Here is a 19043-nt window from a genome sequence, read left to right as displayed (position 1 = left end):
GTGCCGTTGCATTTGCTCTTGGCAATGCCCTCCCTTCAACAAACTGCTCTGAGTTTGTCTTTCTTCTGCGTGTCGCCCCGGCCCTGGCTGGACCAAGACCGACAATGATAATGAACACTTAGTGGGCTTTATGGTACAGGTTTTCAAAAGGTTCTCCACTGAAAACAACTTCTGAGGAATCAGACATACTATAGGGCAGTCAGTTCGTGAGGTCTCTGTTATTGTTCTTGGAGGAAAGAAATGGGGAAGAAACACTTATGGACTGAAATAACAAGAGATTTGGAGCAAAAAATGTTTTAGAAAACATAGTGGATCTGTTGTTAGTGCAGTTTTGTAGAATCTGGAAATTGAGTATGTTGGGTAATTGTGCGTACATCCTTTGTTCAGAGAGAACCAAGATTCCTGTAACAAATCTTCCTTTTGCCACAATAGCAAGGAAGGGAACCCTGGATCATTTTGAAATATTTCTGCAGAAAAGCACATTAGACCTAATGACTGCACACTGGGTGATGGAAGGCACTTCACTTATCTGGGAAAAGAATGCTTTTTAATGACTTCATTTATTCATTTTTAAAAAACAGTAAAGTTGTCATGTTATAATCTCCCAGAGATACTCCCGGGTGAGCTGTTGAAAGGTAATTTCAGCACACCTAGGGCTTCACACTGTAATATAACCCGTTGTGCCTTACAGCTTAATCACACTGTGGCATTTAGAAATCATTCATTGTGGCTGGCAAAAATGACTTGCAATAACACCATTACCGCAACTTACATTTTTACAGCAATTTTTACTTCTTAGGCAAACACACTGAAGTACTCTACAAAACATTTTAAGTACATAGCAGGCGTTGAATTACTGAGCATTGTGAGTCCCTTATGAACTAGCAGTGTCCCTTATATAATAAAAATATATCACTTTTTCATAAGAAGTTATCACTGTTATAAAACATGCATATGTTTTTAACTGACATAAAACTTCCTTTTCCAAGAGATCATACTGAGTCATGGACTCAGAAAACAAAGTTTAAAATAGAAGACAATGCCTTATATCCACTCAGAGACTGGCAGTCTGATATCAAACAATCAAATGTTTTAAAGAAAACTGTAACACAAGCTGTGCTAAAAAAGTGCTTCTAGCAGACTGCTAATCTTAATTGGGCTTTACTAAACTCAGGAGTGTACAAGACAGGCAATTCAGCATGTAATGTTCTCAGTGCTCAAGGAACAGGCTGTCATCCACATTTGGGAAGAATTCAGCTATTGATATGTCATGGTGGAATATCAAAATGTCCCTTCACAGGTGAAAAGTGTGTTTAATTTGATAAGATTCTGGGTATCATTTATTAAGCTTTTAATGTTCTGGGTGCTGCCACTGAAGAAAGCTCCTCTGCAGCTATGGCATTAGGCTTATTCATTGTCAGATGGCCCCATCTAAACTGGCTTCATTCTTCATTGATCCTTGAATACCCACATGGCCGAGAGAGCCCCCAGGGTATGCTGACATACAGCAAGCTTGTCCCAGGGTTTTGAGGCACAGCAAACTGTCCTCAATAAAAAAAAGGGATGGACCAAGAGAGTGAGTCAGGAAATTCTCATTACTGTCTGTACAAGAGGTATTATATGGTTTTTATAAATGCAAAGAAATCAGTTATAGAATTGGAACATTTTACATTTATAGATAATAAATGGATTATGTGAGATGGAAATCAACCTGTTTCATATATTACACTCAACAAGATATGTTTTTTATATAAGCGGCATACTCATGATGTACTTGAAAAAATATACTGAATGTATTTTTCTTCACCGAGTGAACTGAATCCATTTATGTCTTTGCTAACATGGCCACGAGAAGCAAAATAATGACATCAAGCACAGTTATTAATATATTTTATAAAGTGATCAGAATACTTTATGGAATATTGAAAGATAAGAAATAGCATGCTTATTCTGTTCTGGTTAATCTTACAAAAAAGAAAACCTAACGATACACTTTACATTTTGGATAGAAGGAAAGAAGATTACCAGGAACTCCCAAACTTGACCAATGTTGCTGGATATCCAGTATTTGGGGCCTGAGAATAGAGATCTAACCTGAAATGGAGAATTCAGATCCAGATTCACATTTTCGGACATTATCATGTTTTGCCCTTAGGAATGGTGGGGAAGTTATGATGCTCAATTCTATTTTAAAGGAGTAATGGTTTTAGTAGAGCTATGTAAATCTAAATTAAGCAGTTGTTTCTAAACAATTTGTTTCTTTGGGCTTTTTTGTGCAAACTGACTAGCCGTGTTCAGGAGCAATGCAGGATGCCAGCTTTCTCACAAAGCAACCCTCATATAGGTAACACACACTGTATATGAAGAAACTGATAAGTCATTCTTCATCTGCCTTGCTTTAAAACTCACAGAATTGGTGGCTGCAAGTCTCAGAGGTCACCCAGTACACAGCGTGACTCAAAGCTGGCACCTTCATCACTTCTATATTGCCTTGATAGACCCTGAATTGAGTCCGTTCTTAAATAAATTTTGCTTATGTTTTAAAGTTATATGAAATATCCTTCAAAATGGAAATTTTTCGAGTGTAATGTGATCACGATAAGAGAAAAACCAGTAATCTGACAACCAAATGGAATTATACTATGGTAAACATGAGGAGGTGTTAGCAGGGACAGCAAGACGGATAAATAAATATTACTGTTCAGCTCACCCAAGGCAGAGATGTCTGTATTGGAATTTTATATGTGATTACATTCACGTGGAGTGATCTGAAGTCAAACTGATTTTAAAGTAAACACTGTGGGCTATTCACCTACAGCAAAATAAAATCTGCCTCAGACCTTGGGCTGATGTCATCCTTACAGTCCCCAGCCACTGTTTTTCTACTCTTGTGCAATTGTTTCCCTTTTAAGCATTTTTCTTTATGGGAAGAAAACAAGGAGAGATTTGTAAGCAGCAGAGGAATGAAGGGAAGATGCTCACCCTGCTGTGGCTCAGACAGAAGCCATGGGCTTTCAGTGATCTAAATTTGGGGTTAGTGTATCTTGAATGCCCAGATGAAGCCTCTGTACTTTAAAGCCTGGAAGAGGGAGGAAGGGAATGTTAGTTTAATATTCATTTTGATTGCATATCTCATCTAATTGCCATTAAAATTGCACATTTACTGCACATTACTCTCTGTATGAAAAACAACACCCTTCATTATTATGTATATTAATATCAGATTTTTTAGATTTTTTAATATTTTCATCACAATTTAAATAATTACTTATTATCAGCTATCACATATTTGTAGCATAAACTCTTATTAGGCCTGAGAGTGTGTCTAGAAGCTTCAATTCTGACCATGAGATATGTGCAGACAGCACTGAAGTCCATGTGGGTCCACAAAAATACTTGGGTCTAATTACTGATGTCTTATCACACCTACAAGCAGAAAACTCAGTTACAGAGGGATCGTGACCCAGTTGTGGTCAACAACACAACTATGGGCCTGGGGTTTGGGATGAACATGTACCTAAAAGTCATCTCACTACATACCAATTTTTCAGGCTCTTAGAAGTTCGAAAAAACAGATGTTTGTTAATAAGGTGCTAACTACTTCAGTGATTTTTAAATGTTTTAGCAATTAACAAAAGTAGGTTCAATGCAGCAATGAGAAAGAGGAAAGAGTGGAATAATTCTCTAATCATCATATCATTAATGCTACACTCTAAAAGAACAAAAGGGAAAACTTAAATAATACAAAGGTAGACTTTCATATAAATTAAGACATAGAAGTGGGTTACGTTTCACAACATAGTAACTTTGGCTAATTCCTACCAAGATGTTTTGGCTGAACTTTTTGTGAATAGTTTTGCAGCAGGTGAAACCAGCTGACTTTTCATAGGAGGGAAGCCCTAGGGGAGAATCAGAATTTGCAGCATTGCTGCAGTGCATTCTCTAAATGTCTTCTGCGCACTGCCCAGCAGAAACAGAACAAAGCTTGATCCAAAAGTGGTGCAGTTGTCTGAAGGACCATTTAAATACCTGTGAGCCAGAAACTCCTTGCATGCCCATTAGATATTTAAATACTGAAGATGTCTCAATTTTTTTTGTTTCTTTGGTTGGTTGGTTAGTTGGTTTACTGGAAGGTTGCCACTGAGTATATACATATCAGAAAAGCTTCAGCTTTTGCTATTCCTGCACAGTTGTGTCTCTAGCTTGCAATTAAGACAGTAAGAAAAGCATTCTTCTGTCTTTCCCTCCAAAGTAATCCAAACTGAAAGGTAAGCACTAAGAGCAGGTACTGCACCAAGATCCATACCAAAAAGCACCAGTAACATTTGTTTTCCTAAAGGCTGTCTGAGAAGAAAGAGAGACAGGCCCACTTAGGTGCTGTTTCTCTCCACATCTCTCACCTTTCAGAAGAAAGCTGTAAGTAGTAGGGTTACAGGTATTCTGCCCATAAAGAGTATCTGTAAGAGTTGTTTCACTTTCCATAAGCTATCTGAGATTCATTACATCAGAGAGAGGAACCATGACCTCCTACTCTGTGGGACCCTGATGATTTGCCCAAGCATGAAACATATAACACATGGGACCTGAGTCATTTTGAGGGGGTCATAGTCAAAGTGGAAATTCACATAATAGCAATGAAGTCTAAATGGCTCTCTACACCAGAAACATTTACTCATGTAAACCCATGGGATTACTCATGTGATTAAGCATCTGTCAGAACTGAGCCTTAAATATGTCACACATCCAACCTGACTGTGGGTGTGAGTATATAGCGATGCAAAAATATAAACACATAAATATGCCATCCTCCATGTAGCTGTCAGTGACTGATAGAATCGCCTGCTTATCGAAAATGAATTCTTAATTAAAATATGAGATTCTTCTTTGTGTTTTTTCTGAATGGTTGGAAACTAATTAGAGCTCTAATTAAGCAATTTCACCTGACACAGTTATCTGAATATTAACTCATCAGTAGCATAGTAAGGGATTTTACATACTCAGGGAAATCTGCTCAGATTCCTTTGAATCCCTTGAGTTTTGTGCCTATAAATTTTAAGTGGCCTTCCAGGCTTTTGACTAGGGATTTCATAGACTTTTTCTTGCTTTATTTTTCAGGTGTGTGTTAATATAAGATCTTAATGGATTTTCTTTTTTTATGGGCGGTTTGTGTTTTGGGGTTTTTTTTAGTTGCCATTTCATATGCGAGGTAGGCATGAATCATCCACAATAACAAGGGACAGGATTTGACGAGTCAGGAGGTTCTGCCCAGTTCTTCATTCTCAATTCATACTTTGTTTAGTGCTGCCCCTGCGCATAAGCAAAGCTGGTCCTTCAGCTGCATTGTGTCTGTTTTCTACATTAGCTGCACAATAACAGCTTCACACAATTCTGACTTCTATCTATATTTGTTTCTTAGGATGTTGCTCAGGACAAACGTTTAGCATTACTCTGGCAGGTAAAGTTATACTCAGCTGGCTGTGCACTAGTGTGATAAACCACAGACCTGCACCACAGTGTCCTTTTAACATTAAAATGTACACATAAAAAATGCTCTGCCTCCTGCTATAAAAAGAAAAATGAATACCTGGGAATCTTTCTATTTAAATGCAGATTACAGCTTTCCCCACAGCTATTTGGAACCATTAATTCTTTTAGGAGCTTTCTCTTCCCAGGGTGGAGGGAGACGGACAGTGTTTGCCTTTCAACATGCTTTTTTGTTTTGTGCAAACCTTTAACTTTTAGAAACTGGTGGATCTGCCCCAGTTTTACTGAAAGGAAAAGAAGAGGAGGACCTTAAGTCTGTTACCTCTAGCACTAGAAAAGATTTATTATTTCCAGAGTGTGCCTCTGCACTGAACAAGATTTTGAACTATATAAACTTAGTCTGGGAAACACTCCAGCTTTTCTAGTAACTTATAGTTACTATAAGATCAGTAGTTACTGTATAGTCTACAGCTAAGGAGACATTTAAGCAAATTCCCCATTTACTGTTCCCAGGCTTGCTGCTACCTGCAGGCTGCTTGAAGCCAAGTCATCCTAACAGATTAATTTGGGTTAAGTAGAGTTGTGCCTGTTTCCAGTTATGCTCAAAGGAGTCATGAGGCCAGAATTTAAGTCTCCTGCCTGGTGATGAAGATATCTCTTTGGAACTGGCTTAAATGGGAGCAGGTCTTTCTGATAGTCTCTGATGAGTCTTGAAATCAAGCAGTAAGATCTGAAGCAAAACACTCTAACTGTTTTGCTGCCATGCCCTCGTGTTAATTAACTAAGTTATGATGCATCGGATGACAATCAAGTTAGTTTAGGGTTTCCTATAACCCAATAGATTCATTTAAGGTTCAGTCATTTAACACCAAAATAACTGCTGCTAAAATTCTTTTTTTGAAGTGATCCAGTTCAAGTAGAAGAGTGAAAGAATTTATGATGAAGCTTCAGGATGACAAGTTTCTGACAGAATTCTATTCTATTGCTGATAGAAATCTCTCTTCTCAGGAATTTTTTTGGGGGGGAGGTTGGGGCTTTGCATTTTATGCTTAAAAGAAATATACAGGATGTCCAAGGCAGGACAAAAGTCAGCCCAGTCCAGGAGCCTTGGAAGGTGTCGTGGTTTGAACTGGGCCAGCAGCCAAACACCATGCAGCCAGTCACTCACCCTTCCCCCGCCCAGGAAATAGGGGAGCCACAAAAGGAGACTCATAGGTTGAGATTAAAAACAGTTTAGTGATTATAATAAAACATAACAACAACAATAATAGGAAGTACAAATGGGCAATGCACAATGCGATTTCTCATTACCCACTGACCGATACCCAGCCCGCTCCCAGCCAAGGATCTCAAAAGAACAAAGATCGCACCCTTGCAAACCTGGAAGCAATGGAGAACCTGCCTCCTTTATATGATGAGCATAATGTCATGTGATATGGAATACTCCACTGGCCAATCCCAGCCCGGCACTCCAGCTGTCCTCCCTCCCAGCTCAAGAAAAATTAACTCTGTCCCAGCTGAAACCAGGACAGAAGGTCACCCAAATCCACGTGCTTTTCTTCCTTTCCCAGGGATCTTCACTTTCTTCAGGTAAAGCTGATGATTTTCATATTCCTTACAGAGGAAGCAGTTCAATTTGAGGTACTCTGTGAGGCAAGCGGAGCAATGGCATATCTCAACAGAGGTACTGAACACTAACCTGAAGGCATTTTAAACTCCTGTGTTTTGTTTTTCCTCAGGGTATGTGTGCTGCATGGTTGAGCATAAAAGATGTAAGAACTCTAGACTGCAATTTTACCAGTAATAAATGCAACTGGGAATGTATGTAGTGTGAGGCAGAATACTAAAACACTAGTGGCTGTTAATGAATTTTTTGCTTTTTTTCCCCATCATATAAAACTAAAATAATATATTTAGTTGAGTCAGAAGAGTGAAACACTCAAAACGAAAAGTGAAACCTCACTGTAAGCAGATTAGAAAGGAAGGACATCTCTTGAATTTAAAAAGCCCAGGAAGCTAGGAAGAACTTTGGATCCTTTACCTCAATTTCTGTTAGGAGAGGAGATTCCCCATGAGTTCCTGCTCTTGTAGCCCATGAGGGCTGGCATGGACCTTAGCTCTGGTCAGGTTGGACCACAATAATTATCTAATATGACCTTTTGCATAAAACAAGTTGGAATGAGCTTCCATTTCTGAGATTTCTTGGACAAGCTCTCCTTTTCCACCTGGAAATGTTACCTGCTTTTGAACGGGCTTCCTGATGATCTGGTTTTTCTAACGGATCAGAAACCTTTGCTGTAGCTACTGCACACTTGCAGCTCTGGGGTTTGACCCTAGCATGCCCATAAAGGTGAACAGCAGCTTGGTCAGAAGCCACCAAATTGTGCTTGATCTTTCAGAGTATAAGCATTTGTGACTTAAAAGACTCCATCTGATGGTGAATGTGCTACTGAAAATATCTTCTGGTCTGTGGCATTTAGTCTCTACCACTATTTTAGACTTTTGGATGGTTACCTCAGTGGTAGGATTATAACACTCAAAATATGTTTTTACTGAATCTTCCCTACTTTTTTTTCCATTGCAAAGAAGAAAAAGGTGCAGCTGAGTAGCAGCCATATTATGATATTCTTTCCAGCTGTCTAATGGTCTGAAGAGCTATTGTTACTAGTTCTAGTTCACAGCCGTTGAAATGTAACCCTTAGCAACATAAAGAACATAAAGATGGTCTCCCTGAATGAAAGTCCTAACAAATGAGGGGAACACTTGATAGCTAACAAGCACCAAACTCTTCCCTTTTATGAGATGAAGGTTTCTCATTTCCTGCTTCTTGAGGCCTCGTACAATAGTACTTGGTGCTTATACCATGCTTTTGATCTTCAAAGCACTATATAAACATTAACTAATTAATCCTCCAAACACCCCATGAATTAGATGAGAGAGCAATACTTCCATACTCTTTCTGCTAGCGCTGGAGGGAAAATATTAGAAAGGACTTTAAAAGGAGCCCTCTACTCATTTATATGTATTAGCCTTTGTGCTACATATGTTGGAACAGGCACATAGCAAAGCAGTAGCATTTATCAGTTTTTATCTAATCTTTTTTTTTTTTTTTTTTTTATTAGCTGTCTGAGAATTAAGTATATATTTCCTTCCTACAACTTGAATCGCTCTCTGACTCCATCTTGGGGTTTTATGCCTCACTCATCCCTGAGGTAAAAGTTAACACATGAAGGTAATATGATTAACCCTATTTTGGACAGGGTCTTGTAGCTCCTGCTCATATGATTTAATTCCTCCTCTCCCTTCCTTAGTTTTTCTGTGATATTTGTGTTTGTGCTATTCTTGCTATTCTTTTTTCTGCCTCAAAACGCAGGTCCTGTTATAAAATTAGATTCTAGGCATTGCAATGCTTGGAATTGCAGCACTTAACTTTAGAGACTCTGGTACTAAGTTCATTTGTTCTGACATTAGAGTGTCTTCGGACCTGCCTGTATATCTGTGACTTTTATCTGTGTGCAACCTTAGTAGACAAAATCGAGCATACTTTTCTTTTATCTTCTGCTTGCTGGTGAAACTGCAGTTGTCCCTTCCTCCTCAGGGTGTGTCCAGGGGCAATAACAACCTCACAAGGCTTCGAGCAAGCCGTTGGACAACTGTCACTGCCTGCAGCCACAGTATTTGATAGAAATTCATATTTCACCATTTACCTGAAGCTATCACTGCTTCCAGGACCCCATAGTATGCTAACTCTTGTTGCTGTGTTTGACTTCTTACATTTCTGCATACACTGAATTTTCCTTTCCTGAATTCCTGATGTCAAAGACCTCCTTGTTCCTTGTGTTGTGTTAGGTGAGTGTCAGGTGGCAACTGGTATTTCATTGTATCTGCCATGCACCCTGTCCCTGAAAAATGGTATGTATAATTGGGATCTTACCCTGTAATCTTTTTTTACTCCTTAATTTGCCAGTCTGTCAGGGTTTCTGATACTAATGAAAATTAGGAAATTTACTTTCCATGAAATAACTAAATAAATGGTACTGAAGACTGTTTAAATTAATGTTTACTAAATCTGTAGATACAGTTACATCGGCTATACTGCACCTAACAGTAACCTTTGACATGCACGGTCACTCTGTCTTTCAGAAGAAACTATTCCACAGAAAATGAAATAATAGTCATGCAAGAAAGGTTTTCCACATATCCTATATGTGTATGTGTATACTTACTTTGGGTTGACTTTTCCTGCACCACCAGCACACACTGTCCTGCTTGTCCTGGTCTCAGTTTCAGCATGTGTCTTGATAGCTTCCCAGTACTACTATTGAGTAGAGGCCAGAGTAAAATATTATTCTGTGGTTTTTGTGGTGTGTTTTTTTTTTTTTTTTTTTTTTTTATTCTTAGACAACCTTTATATAATCTGTTAAGCATACTGTTCTCTGTTGTCTGTAAACAGAATTCCTTCTGGATTTGAGAAATTCCCTTTGGCTTGATAGTAGTGGCTATGAGCATGAGCTTCCAACCACCCTGTGCTAACAGACTATTGTTTCCTCTGTCCTAAAAATGCTGCTACATCTACAGTTTATCCAGCACTTTCTTTTTTTTATCAGACTACTTGTGCTTTTATCATATGCTCTAGAGAATGTGCTTGTTGCTATTAATGTTCTCCTAAGCTTGTTTTCAACTTGTAGGCCATATATTTTTTAACTGAAAGCATAAGACTGTGCTGTTAGGGCAATTTGCCAGTTTCTTTTGTTAGTGCTGGCAAGCCATTTTCGTTGTGTTTCGGATATCCACAGTCACTCCAAGGAACAGACATGGCAGTTTTTTTATCAATCCATTGTTAGGCTGATTTGGTTCCTTCTGTCACAAGCCAGTGGTCTTACTTTTTTTTTTAATCTTGATGCTGAAAGCAGATTGTGCAACAGTCTGCTTGGAGGACATCTGTTGTCTATAGGATTTTCACTTTTCTGTCCCAGTTCCTCAGGACTAGGACTTCTTTAAAGTCACCTTATTTAGTTTCCCAAACTCTTGCCTTCTCCATACCTACCTTAAATCACCATTTGCTCTACAGGGAATTTTCAAAGCACTGGCATAATTTCAAAGTAGGAAGAATACCTTTTATAATGATATAATTATAAATTTTGTCTAATATGAAGAGTATTTGATATTATCTTGTACTGCTCAAAGCATAACTTCAGAATTGTTAACAATCCTGTAACAACACAGTGACTTATATACCAACACCCAGCTTGGAAAAATGCTTTTCACTTGCTTTCATGTGGGCTGTCAACTCAACTTTTGTGGGAGCACTGTCTATAGCTCTGTGAGGAGCTCTTACGTGCTAACAGAGTTGTCATAATTCTCCTTGCCTGTGTACTAGCAGCACTCAGAAACTGTGAGAAATAATGTGGCTCCTTTTATTCTATTACATGTTTCCTATTTTCTAGACATTGCCTAAGCCAGTGTTCTGTCAGAGAAAGTACCACACCACATATTATTCTGTTCATCTTGTACACTGAGTTTTGTGGCCCTTCTGCCATAGGTTCCTGGGCTTTTTTATGTATTTTTAGAGATTCACTTGTAGTTTGAAGGTCAGAATCTTCTCAGAAATGTGTAACTTACATTGTACAGCCAAAGGCAGAGGATGAAAGCTTCATCTCTACATAGTCTTATTCTGAGTTATTTTATTCTAAATCCAACTAGTAACTAGCTTTTTAGAAGCTGTAAGGTGGACTTTTTGAGTCTCAGATCACAGAATCATCTGGGTTGGAAAAGACCTAGAAGATCATCCAGTCCAACCATTAACCTAACACTGACAGTTCTCAACTCCACCATATCCCTCAGTGCTGGGTCCACCCAACTCTTACACCCCTCCAGGGATGGGGACTCCACCACTGCCCTGGGCAGCCCATTCCAATGCCCAGCAACCCCTTCTGGAAAGAAATACTTCCTAACAGCCAGTCTAACCCTTCCCTGGCACAGCTTGCGGCCATTCCCTCTTGTCCTACTGCTTGTGACTTGGTTCGAGAGACTCATCCCCACCTCTCTGCACCCTCCTATCAGGTAGTTGTAGAGGGTGATGAGGTTTTCTCTTTGATAGGAAAGCAGAGACCTGGATTTGATTAACACTGTTGAGGACAGGATCATAAGGCAGATAACTGCTGTTGTAACTTAACACCTGCCTGGCTTCCCTTATGTTTTCTGGTTTTGCATTTATTTTCAAAGCAGATAGGGCTCTCTTTTCCTGCAGTTTCCAGCTATTGAGGTCTATGAACATCGCCCCATTGGATCTAGCTGCTCGTGGCTCTGCTGGAGAGGCAGGATGGGGTGCAGGTGCCAAAGCTGATCCTCCACCAGCTCCTCTCAACAAGTGACCTCAATGGGAAGAGCAGCTTCTCACTGACCAGCTGCTAACCAGGGCTGCCAGGAATCAGTCTTAAAGTCCTCTGTTTTTTCACCTTCCCTTAGTCTCATCTGATAAAAGTTGGATGCATGTGAAATACATTTATAGAATGGGGAGCAGTACTACTTAAGTTTCTGTACAAGCTATTAGGCAAATCAGATGCTGTGGAACCAGCCGACCATGAAAAATACCTGATGTCTTCCATTTACTGCTCCTCATTACATGCAGAGAAAAATGTCATTTGAGTTTCCTTCCAGTTTTTTTGACATTTCTAAAGAGATTCAACTACTCTGATGGAGCTTTTAGCTGCTCCATCCTTTCACTGAAATATTTTAGTACATTTCCTTTTAGTCTTTATCCATATGGGTAATCTCTCTGATCTGTTGTTTGTCTCAGACCTTTTAAATTTATTGTTTCAGTTTCCACCGCCTTTGAATTATGAAACAAAAGCTGCTTAAAAGTGCAATTTCCTTTCAGCATCACAGCAGTCAAGAGACCAAAGAGATTCAACAGACTCCCAAAGTACAGCAGCTTAAAACCACCTTAGTTTCTTGGCAAGCAATTGATAAGTTGTGGAGATAAGAAAGTGGAGGGCTTGAACACCATGGCAGTTGGTTGAAAGAGAAGAGAAAAGGGAACAAGTCTAAATGCAGAGGGAAATAAGGTCTGTTTTGTCTCTTCCATCATCCATAAATTCAAACCCTCACTTTAAGGAAATGCCAACTTTCCTAATCTTCTGCTCCTTTTCAGTCAGTCCTTTCACAAATAAAAACTTTTTATGCAAACTCATTAAAAACCCCACAAACCTATCTATATATTATATATAATTCATGAAAAAAATACAGAGGCTTTTATGAGAAGCACATTGTGCCAAAGAATTAATCACTCCAAAGTAAAAAAGTTAAAAATGGGTATAATAAAAAAATGTCAAGTGGCTCAAAAGATATGTGATTTGTCATTAATGTAATGGAATTTTGCAAATATAAACAAGGAAGCCATTAAACTTTAGATGAAAAAAAAATATTCAGAGGGATATTAGTCATATCTGGAGAACAAGGTTTATTCTTTAAGAAAGGGAATAATTGGGCAGCAGTATAAGATTACTGTGAAAACTATCCACTTGGAAATGTGTGCCTTTCTGTGCTGTTTGTGGAAGTGCTGTGACAGGTTTGTCAGTCACTCAAGCAGTAGTGCTGCAAAAGCAACACAGCATTTTTATTTTAAGTGAGTCTGTCAGAGTGCTGCTATAACAAACAAGCCTCCATTTCTCCTTCGGTACAAATAGCAGTCTTCAACATTTCAATCATAACAGACTTTTCTGAGGAGAAAAGTTCAGGGCTATTGTATGCAAAACAGACTTCTCCAGTTTCTCTTCTTTTATCATCCAACAAACACACCAAAAACCCTGGCAAGAAGAAAAAACTTCTTTAAAAAGTAATCTTTTCTAAGAATTTAAGAAATCATAACAACAAGACAAAAGCATAATTTCCAACTGATGGTTGGAAAGTGTTTAAAGACAATTAAAGAAAAAAGCTGTATGAGCTGAAGCGCTCAGATGTGAAAGCAGCTGATCTGAAGGACTGTGGTTTTTAATGGACTTTTCAGGTAAGCTGTCAATACACTTCTCCCTCATGAATTTTCAGTCACTTCACTGACTGTCTCCCTCTCACTTGCTGTTTATTCCATTATGATGGTTACTAAAAATTGTTCCAGTTTCATCTAGATCAGTAATTCCCAAACTGCTCACCAAACACTGATAACTACAAGGCTGTAATAAACAAGATATATTTTCAGCAAAACAATGTAGGTTTTCCAGACTTTTTCACATGTGGTATTTTGACCACAACTGTAAACGTTCCTGGGTTTAAAATGGAGCAAACTTATATGAAAGGATTTCTATTTTACCAAAAAATAGCAATGGTGTTGTGTTAGGCAGTAACAACAATGCCAACATAAGAAAGGAGAGTGAAATCATTTACACTGCTGGCCACTATATTGACTATTTACAGATGTGAAGTTGGTAAAAGAGTTTCCCACAGACTGGATCTGGACTGAGCTGTGTATCCTGCAGTGCGTTCTGGCTGCTGGTCCCTTGAGCATCAAGCTGGGTTGAGGGCCCACCAGAGCTCCTCCTTGTCCCAACTCTTCCTGCAGGCATGAAGGCCTGGTGAAAGACAGTGGTTGTACTGACTGGGCTATGGAGGAAATCTCTGATCCATAATCTATGTGCTCGGTTTCTGAAGAGAGAGTGTACTGTGTAATGTGTGGCCAAGTCGTGAATCTCAGAGTAATCTGAAAACTTACTCAGTGCTGTGATTTAGAGTGAGGTGTAACAGGGTTTGGACCTGGTGACTGGAGCAAAAGTTTTGGATGAGGGAAAGACTGACTCAAAAACAAGAAGCTTAGCAGGAAGAATGTAGTCTTGAAAATATCAGTGCCTTACTTTTGCTTTTCCCAGCGGCATCGCTTCAAAACAGCATTAGCAGTTTGGCCAGCTGTGTTATACATAGTTCCTTTACTAAAACAGGATTCTCTTTTCTTATCTTGCATATTGTTTTGCTATGTAGCATATGGTTTTAGGCTGTGGTAAATTTCATGTTAACTGTAATGAAACAATAATCAGCCTCAGAGAAGGCAGAAAGAAGGAAAGACGTCTGGAACATTCCCCTCCCCAGAACGATATTTAGAAGTGAAAAATTTATGTAATTCTCCATTGTGTTCACAGCGTTTAAGTTTCTAGATGTATGAGTTATATGCAGTGACTATTTTTTGGGGGAAATTTGGGGCAGAATTTTTGTTTGTTAGTGCTTCCTGTGCCACCGGGCAGAGTGGGTTCATAAATGCCAGCAGACCACAGAGCTGGGATCTGTGGCTTCCCCCAGGGGCTCTATAGGAGTTTCTTCAGCCTTGTGCCTATTTCCCCAAGCTTAAATCTCTGTCACCTGACCCTGCTCAATCACTCTATTTTCTCTCTTCTGAGTTCTTCCTACTCTTGGTTTCTTTGCCTGCATTGTCTCAACCTGCATTCAGATATGTCATACCTGTCCCACTGGCCCATCCATGTCCAATGCTCCTTTCTCAGCTCATCCAATGCCCACCTCCCTTCCTTCTCGTCTCAATCTGAGTTTCTAATCAGTCTCAGATCACCTCCATGCTCCTTCCTTGTCTCTTTTTATCAGTCTCACTTCCTCTGGCCATTTCCCATCCTTTTGCATGCCAGCATGTCTCTCATACAGTTCTTCTCCCTGTTATTTCTCCATTTCCTGTTCATCTGTTCCAAATGATTTAAGCTCCAGCAACAAGCTTCTCCATATTTTTCAACCATTTGTCCAAGTTAGCCAAATAACTCTCTGTGTCTTTTACTAGCTCCCAGTCTCTTTCAACTTTTTTGCTTGCTCAGCAAAGTCCTGTTTGCCCTTGATCCATCTCAGCTCTGGGTCACCATTCCCTCCTAACATCTCAGCCAGAAGAGTTTGCAGATATCTCAAAGGACCTAAGAATATGAAGCACTGGGAAATTTGAATAGGGGATTGTATTAGCCTACATATAATATAGATTGCAGTCTCATTAGAGTAACACCCTTGTCTTTGTTTTGCTGCACACCCAGAAAGTGCCAAGGAAGTCATTAGACCCATTTCCTTTTATTCTATTATCTACCAATAGTATAAGTAACTGCTTATTATAACTTAGATCTCTCTGTCTTTGGAGAAAATTGAGGCAGCATCAACTAATAGAAAAATGGTAATAGAAGCTATAAGCCAGATGCTAAGATGGTGTAAATCAGTGTGACTGTACTGAAGACTATACAGCAATTCCAGTTTGTACTAGCTGAAGATCCGTTATCTTTTGAATATATATTTACTAGTGAGAGGAATGCTAATAAAAAAATTGTTAAACTGAGGCTAAAAATCTGTCTCATAATAACAGCAACTTGATCAATCTCTTTTCCCTCTTAAGCTTAATTTGTATGCAAAAATAGTATGGTTATTTTTATTACCTAAATATACTTTCTAATTAAAAAACAATCAAAGATTTATAACACAAGTGTACAATGTAAAGAGCTCAGTTCACCTACACTGATTAGAAACCAAGATTGCATCCCCTAATAAAAAATATAGATTTATTATTTTTCTATTTATATAAATTATATCAAATCTTAGAGATTGTTGACTTTTGTTTTGATTTTAATTTTTCTGGTTTTGTTTGTTTAGTTGCTTTTTTCAGCACAGCCTGAATTGATGTAGTACTAAGCCAAAGTAATTTCTTCCCCTTCTTCACAGCCTTTAGCTTCTTGCCCTATGTGGATATTCTGATTTAATTTTTCCCGTCTCTTTCACAGGACTCTTCAATTCTGTTTATTTTTTGTAGTCCTCAGGATTATTGAATAATGGTAGGTAAATTAACCTGTTTCTGTTTATAGAAACTAGTTTATTTCATTTCAAAAGAACCAATTTCTTACTTTATTTTTATTTAAGCCTCATCTGTGTAAAATTATTTTATGGTGTTTATTATTACTTCTTCATTTTCAACTCCTGGTAGTGACCTTCTCAGGTATAGCACAGGGACTAAGTTTCACTTCAGGACTAATTTAACAAGTGATGTATGGCAAGGCTGGCTAACTTAACATCAGCTCTTTTGTGCAATTGCTAGAGATAGCCCACATAATTTGGCACAGCATAGGGCGGCCAACTATGTAGTTTTCATGTTTAACAACTTCTATATATCTGGCTTACACAAAACAGAGCATGGACCAAGGAGTATTTTCTAGGAATTTCTGCACTAATGCCAAGTTCAGCTTGGGTCTACACAGTTGTTTGGTAGAGATGGTAAAAATTAATCTTAACGATTAAATTAAAGTTTTCACAGAGACATTTTATTTCAGGTTTTCCACAAGAAAAATCTTCCCTTCCCATTCATTGATCACAGATATAAATATGCAAAAAAAAAAAAGTTATAGAACCTTGCTGTTTTTTTCATCTTTACAACTTTTATAGACAAATTAAAATTTCTTCAGATATCAATATCTTTCAAACCAGAAACCTTCATAGTGAAGCTTTGGGGAAAAACTCACAACAGATCAACTACTATTTTTCAGTATTCTTCACAATAACGTCCAAATCTCAAACATTTTATCTGTGACAGACTCTGGGTCACAAAGATGACTTCGGTGCTATATAACTACTGATTGTGATGACAAACCATGTCCTCAATTACAAAGATGTGAGATTTTTCTGTTATTAGCCTTTCCTTAGTGTTTTCAACACGGCTTTTTGCAGACATCTGAACCCACCCAGCTGCTTCAGTGGGGGCTTTCAGAGGCACTGTATTAAGATATAATAGGCTGTACTGTAATTGGACACTGAATGTCCATAACTATTCTTCTCCTTCTCTTCTCTTCTCTTCTCTTCTCTTCTCTTCTCTTCTCTTCTCTTCTCTTCTCTTCTCTTCTCTTCTCTTCTCTTCTCTTCTCTTCTCTTCTCTTCTCTTCTCTTCTCTTCTCTGCTCTGCTCTGCTCTGCTCTGCTCTGCTCTGCTCTGCTCTGCTCTGCTCTGCTCTGCTCTTCTCTGCTCTTCTCTTCTCTGCTCTTCTCTGCTCTTCTCTGCTCTTCTCTTCTCTTCTCTTCTCTTCTCTTCTCTTCTCTTCTCTTCTCTTCTCTTCTCTTCTCTTCTCTTCTCTTCTCTTCTCTTCTCTGCTCTGCTCTGCTCTGCTCTGCTCTGCTCTTCATTTCTATTCATTTCTATTCATTTCTATTCATTTCTATTCATTTCTATTCATTTCTATTCATTTCTATTCTCTGTTGATATTTCCCAGCTTGAATGTGCTTAAATTGTTTGTTTGTTTGTTTGTTTGTTTATTTCACTTCTGGAGTACCACAAAAAATTGCAATCCTCAGATGCAGCAGTTAGACACTACAGAAAAAATGCATGTACAGAAAGGACAGTCCCAATCCTACAATTAGACAAAAGGGGCGAAGAAATATGTAATATACAAATGAAGTACTGAATCATTGCAAGTGTGTTGGAAGCTCTAACTTTCAGTTTTTTAGTGTTGTTTTAAAATCTATGATAAATTCAGTGTTTTTTCACATAGGTTTTCACAACATTTACTATATGTCATTCTCTTCTCCTCTCCAAATGACTGATTTGCCTTTGCCTATTAAATGTAGAGAAAGAAAAGCCTAGGAAATTTGCAATAAATGGTGAAAAGTTTAAGGAAGTTATGGTATGAGAAAATAAATGTGGTATGGGAATGCAGACAAATCTGAGACTACAGTGGTATTGCACAGCTGCTACCTACTGAATGTCTAATACAGCATGAGCAGTGAAAAAACATGAAACACTTCTAGTTGTCTCATGTTTCACAGAATAATGGAACAATACTGCTGCCAGGTTTCATTCCAGCTCTGTAAGTGACTTAAATATTTTTGCACCTCACCTATGTTCCTTAGTGGCCACTACTATTCCTATGACATGCAGGAGAAAGTCACCAGAGGGTAAATCTAAGATTTACCTATATTTCTTTGGCATATTTTCCACATACTGTGAGAGGCTGAATCCATGTTTGCAGAAGTAATGACATCCCAAGAGAGAAGGAGCTTTGTTTTAACTGCTTTCTTGTAAGCACTCCTTGTTTCATGATTTACGGTAGGTATTAAGTAACTGTTTGCACAAATTAGAGGTGATTTAAGTGCAACAAAGTAAAAAAAATTAAAAAATTAAATGCAAACACCAGACTTTCTAGTGCATCAGATGATTGATGAAAAATTAAGCTATATACAAAATTAACCTTAAGGCATTCAGTATTCTTATTTGACAGCACTGTATGGTTTTCCTTTAGATATTTTTCTTGTTAAACTTGTACTTGTTTATTAGTGTTTCCTCTGCCTGATAGGAGAGTCTTAAAAAATTAATTCATTCATTAAATATAGTGTTCATACACAGTCACAGAAAGGTTTTATACCTTTTTTTACAGCACATTCTGGTGAGTAGGTCTGTTGGCCAGGCAGTGTTGTAAGGTGGAGCTGTTCTATGGACATTTGTATTGCAACTATTCAGTGTGTGTGTCTATGTTCATGTTTCAACATGACACTATAGACACTTCATTATTTTTGCATTTTCTCTGTCATCTTTCCTCATGTTTTTGAGTCCTTTGAAAC

This window comes from Strix aluco, chromosome 3, assembly GCF_031877795.1.
Source record: "Strix aluco isolate bStrAlu1 chromosome 3, bStrAlu1.hap1, whole genome shotgun sequence".
Lineage (NCBI taxonomy): Eukaryota > Metazoa > Chordata > Aves > Strigiformes > Strigidae > Strix > Strix aluco.
The sequence above is the reverse complement of the archived record's forward strand: the minus strand, read 5'-3'. Positions refer to the sequence as shown.